Raw genomic sequence first — 5870 nt, 5'->3', positions numbered from 1 at the left:
ATGGAATAATTTAAGTGTAGACATAAAAAATAGTAATAGAATTGATGAGTTTAAATATAAATATAAAGGTATGTGTCAATCAAGATATATGCAAGAACAGGTTTAACGATTAATCAGGTGTAACATTGTGGGTGTGGTGTAAGAATGTTAACACTATGTAATATTTCTACTTGTGTGATGTAGAAGATAATTATCAAAGTATGTAATTATGTAAGAATGTTAACAGTCTGTAATATTTTTTAGTATATCACTAGCGTGGTGTAGAACAAAATTATCTATGTAGAAATACTGCTTGCAAATCAATGATGGTAAGATGATGTTATGGGGTAGGACTAGATAAGTCTAACTTCTTCCTACTCCGTTCAAGCATGTACTAGGTATAAGCAAATTGATAATGCATTTGTGGATATGTGTGAAATTATGTGTGTTGACATATTGACTGTCGTTACATGTTTGAAAGAATAAATCAAATCAAATCAAATCAAACCATATACCTCACACATATGGTTGAGATTATTATTTCACACTATGCTCAGCAACTAAACAGACTGTTAACACAACACTGACATGTCACCTTTTAACTGATAGGTACAGAGCAACATCATCATTCACTTGGAGTCACAATTCTGGCCACCAGATGAATGTATGCTCAATAGTCACTAACCTTTTATTTCTCATTTTCTCTCTTTCAGTTCCTGAAGGGAATATTTTGCTCTTTAGCTGCTAAATGCTCTGCTAGTCTCACCAGCTAACTGTGTTTGTTGGCTGCTGAGCAGGTGCACTGGTGTTTTAGAGCCTCTTCATTGAAAAGAGCTGTGGCTGGAAACAACACAGAGCAGTGGGAATAGTGAAGTAAAACTGTAATGTTGTGGCCGTAAAATCAAGACAATGAGATAAAAAAAAAAAAAACTACAATGTTCTTTAGAACAGAGGGGAACTGCAAAGTCAAGTGGTACTTCGTCACTATGAGGAACAGCTTGGACATACAGACAGTCATGTGATCTTTTATTAAGGTTAAAATAGTCATTATATCTGTTGAAAATGTTGTTCTTTTCTTGACAACAAAGCCAAAAAATCAAAAATTGCCAAGTTTGGAAAGAAATGCAGAAAGAAGTCTAAATATCTGACAAATAAGCAACACTGCGATTACTGAGGGAAGAGGACGGAGTCCACACTTAGCTCTCAGTAGTAAAATGGTCTGTTAAACAGCAGTTACAGTCAATACATAACCTTTCAAATTAAAGTTTGCACCCTGTGAACACATCACCACAATTGTATAATGAGACACTTTAAACCTGTATTACTTTATATTACTTGGCAATGCCCTGACTCTGTTTCCGTTCCCTGTGCTGACCTGCCTTTTAATCTGCTGATGTTGCTCTATTTGGTTTTGAATGAGGCCTTTGATTTCCAGACCCAGGAAGCCTCTAAAGATCTTGCCATGTGTCTTTTATTGCTTTCTCTAAAAGAAACTGAAATACTGGGAGGCTCATTTGCATCTGTTAGAGTTTGATATACACTGAACTCTGTCAACATCCCATTTAATTCAGATGTGAAGTAGGGTTTGAATACAAACTCAGTTCATTTGGAGGTTCTTGAAAAGCTGTGAGAAATGTGCTGAAGAATCTTCTGACTACCAACACAGGTTGTATTTGCTGACCAATTAGTCATAAGAATGTAAGTGCTTCATTCCAAGTCTTGTTATTTTAGGGACAAGCTTGTACTTGATCAGGAAACTCTGGAATGGTTTGTGTGTTGGCATTTGTTTGGTTTATTTGATACTGATATTACAGGTTACTGTTAACTTTCTATAAAATCCTATCTACATTTTTTCTATTCACCTCAGCCAGCTGGTGTTTTCATTACATATGCATGTTATTAATTGATCACAAGCTTTTGAAACATTTGTCCATGTGAAACATTTGAACTTTACTCCACTGTGACACATGTATGTTGATGTAATTACAGCATAAAGTTAAAGTTATAGTGAGCTGCCACATACTAGTTGTTCAGACACTCAAAATAATGTGTTCTGTCCTCAAAAAGTAATGGGCTGCATGTGTTGCAGCGGGGGACACCATAGAAAAAAATGGTTACATATAACCACATTTTAGATATCCTAGTATTTCTGTTGGTTTTGATAATTTTTGGAATATTTTTGACACCTAAACTGAAGGTTTAAAACTCATTTCTTGTTATGTTGAACTCCTCTTCTGTGCCCCATCTAAATAATAATTTATACAAATTATGTTTTTACTACTCGACCAACATCCCCACTTGTGGGGAGTCAATGTTGATGAGCAGATTAAAACCTGAAACATCTTCAACCAAAAGGCTGTTAGACAAGCTGAATGCTAATGTAAAGTGGGCTAGAATGAAGGCGAAGCCAGAGAAATCAAGGCGCATTTCAAAAGTGAAAGCTGTGATATCAGATAAAGGGTTTTGTACAGATGATGAGCCAATTCCAACAGTGTTAGAGAAGCCAGTCAAAGGTTTAGATAGATGATATGATGCAGCTCTTAGTGATAAAAAGCAGATTCAGGGCCTGAGACAGTAGGCAGCTGATGGGAAAAGCACAGAGGTGCCAGGGCTCCCAGGCAAACTCAAACTGTGGTGTCTGCAGTTTGGTCTTTTGCCACGATTGTTATGGCCACTGAAGTGTAGGATTTTCTAATTTCTGAGGTAAAGAAGCTAAAGCGAAAGTTTAGAGCGTACATTAGGTGGAGGGAAATGTGGGACATGGAGATTTAGTCTAGGCACAACTTATGATGTGCTTCCATCTTTCCAAAATCTGAACAGGTGAATAGGTGAGGACCCTACATGTCCCTTGTGTTCAGGTGTAGCATCACTTCAGAGCATCCTGTCAGCATGTAAAACACGCCTAGCTAAGGATGACACACCTGGAAACAGAATCAAGTGTTGAAATGTTTAGCAGCAGCTACTGAAAGTAGGTACTTAGAAGCAAACTCAATGAAGAAATAAAGAAACAAGAGAGGATTTTCTTTGTTCGTGAGGGTGAAAAAGGCAGGAAGCAAGTCATCTTGAATGAGCAAGATGCAGGCCAGCTAAAGGCAGGGAGAGACTGGAAAAAGAAAGTTGATTTAGGGAATCAGCTCATAGTTCCTGAGGAGACAGTGAGCACTAATCTCAGACCAGACCTTGTGTTGTGGTCAGAAGCACAGAGGACTGCAAAGTTGGCTCTGGAAAGTTAGGATCAGATTAAGATCACTTTTACTGGCCAAGTATGTTAGACACAGCAATTTTTTTCCCCAGTACAGAACCGAAGCTGCCATCTGCGGTGCCAACTCACACACCAATGGTGGCACTGTCCCTGCAAGGCGCTGATCTGGCCATCGGGAGCAACTTAGGGCTTGGTGTCTTGCCCAAGGACACCTTGACATGTGGACTAAAGAGAATGGGAATGGAACTGCCGAGCTTCTGGCTGGGGGATGACCACTCTACCTCCTGAGCCACAGCCATTGCTTATTGCGGGGCTGTGAAGATTTATGATGGCATGGCCTGACAGCCGCCTCTTTGGGGCCAAATAATGGGTAAATATCATTTAGCATGTGCACTGAGCTTCCATATGAATGCTCTCCATTCTTTGGCACATTTAAATGTGTATTAATGACCACAGACCACCATTACCTCCTGCCAAGCACCTCCCAAAATATTAAATGTCCACTTGCCAGGTAGAAAACAGAAGTGAAGTGAAGAATTTCAACCAGTGTTCAGAACAGAGCTGATTCAGTTTTACAAGATAATCAGCACCTCCTCCACAGTGGTCATGTTCAGTATGGCACCTGAACAAAATGGTCATAGATCAGAGGATCACAGACTCTCTTGTGAGAGGACTGGCATGACTCCCAGGCAGGAGAGCTGAACAAAGAAGGTCATAACTAGTGCTGCCCATCTTTGGCAAGACATGATTCACAGATTTCTCTTCAGATGCCTGTCAAAACATGATGCCTTGAAAAAATGTTTCACTGTGCAGATATGCAGGACCTAAGTTTATCCCTTTACACATACAGGAATTCAAACTAGGCCATCATGTTTTTATGCATCAAGTTATCAAGTCTGACTGTGAACTTGCTCGGCACACATTTACATTAAGGCCAAGCATAAAGCCTCTTAATCAGCATTAAGAACACTGAGGCATGTACTGTAAAGTTACTGCAGTGACACCTACTACTGATACTACTATCACAGGCACTTCTGCTAGTAGTATCACTGACACTAATATTACTTTTGATGCTATTATTATGCAGCATGTATGGAAAGCAGCTCAGGTGGTTCCATTACACAAAGGCAGTGAGACCTAAACAACCTTTGGCCTGCAATATATGTAAAGTGCTCTGTTGGTCTATTGCCTTTGTGGATGTATACTGTCCTTCAGCCACGGTAGTCAGGCTTCAGACCAGGGTCCATGCTCTAAAGTACTAACTTAAGAGTAAAAAAAATCTAGGCTGAGTGTGGACAGTAAGACACATTTATCAAGTGACTTACTCTTATTTTCAGCAAAGTGTTAAAGTAAGTTTAGAGAGCAACTCTCAAGTGACAGAAGGACTAGCTCAAGATGCCTGTCAAAACATGATGCCTTGATGCCGAGATATAGGGTAAATCCCAATTCCCTTATTTGATTGTTCTTCATTCCTCAGTCCTCCCTTGACTAAGAGGTTATTCTGGTCCACCATCTTGAAGGATGTCCCAGAGCTCTTATTTCTGCTCTGAGGTGTGAGGATTGAGTAGGGAGGAAGCTGCCTGAAGGAGACATGAGTGAGGATACATGAGCGCATCCTTTGCTGAAGTTCTTTATGGACTGACACACCCCTTTGTCAATATTCATCTGGTGATTGGATGCTTCAGATGAAGGATCGAAGGAAAGAACTTTTCATGTCTGTATGAGGGAACAGAGATTTACCCATTGACTGACATAGGTGCCAAAAATTATTCAGTATTCATTATGTTATTTTGCAATAACATGTATAATTATTATTTTTTAAATTAATTTTATATGTGTGAAAATTTTATATGTCCCAGAATAACTAACATGGGAAACAACAATGTGATATATTTACAATGTATAAATATTTAGTCTTTAGTAAATTAATCTGAAATGCTAGCAAGTAGTTATTATTATTGTTATTATTATTATTATTATATAATAATAATAATAATAATAATAACAACAATAATAATAATAATTGCACAAATTGAAGCTAAATTCAGAATTCTGCTGTTAGTAGACATACAATAGAAAAATCATACAGTGAGATAGATTGGTGACTGGAAATAAAATCACTGCCATACTTACATAATTTTTTCTTTTTTTATGATACATGTCAAAATGCTAATTACAATGATTTATTAGAGAATTATGAAATGATAAAACATGTATTCATGTAAAGTCAGTGCTGACCTAGTAAGTCTAGAGCTACATTCAATTTGGATTCATACATATGTAACAAAATATTTGTATGTACATTGTTCTTTTCTGTATATGTATCTAATGTACATGAAAGTAATTTTTAATTAATTACTGATAGACACAAATTAAGAAATGTGTGCTTGTGCATAAATTCCCAAAATGTCTAGGACGCTTTCTTAGAGAGTGTAACTATTTGTCTGTGATGGAAGTCGACCAGTAGATTCAGTGGACCAAGGATTCGAGAGGTCAACGTGAGAAGCGAGCTGACGCACGACGAATATAGAGGAGTGGGACAAAGAGACACAAAGTGGAAGCTGCAGGGTGGATGTGGCTGTGTGTTGAGCAGCACCAGAAGAAAGGCTACTACATCAACTCCAGCTGAGGCCCAAAGGGTTAATGGATAAGACTACCCAGCAGGGGTCAAGGGTCAGGAGGCCACTCT

Source organism: Monopterus albus, unplaced genomic scaffold (genome assembly GCF_001952655.1).
Source record: "Monopterus albus unplaced genomic scaffold, M_albus_1.0 scaffold246.1, whole genome shotgun sequence".
NCBI classification, from domain to species: Eukaryota; Metazoa; Chordata; class Actinopteri; order Synbranchiformes; family Synbranchidae; genus Monopterus; species Monopterus albus.
This window is presented reverse-complemented; position numbering follows the sequence as displayed.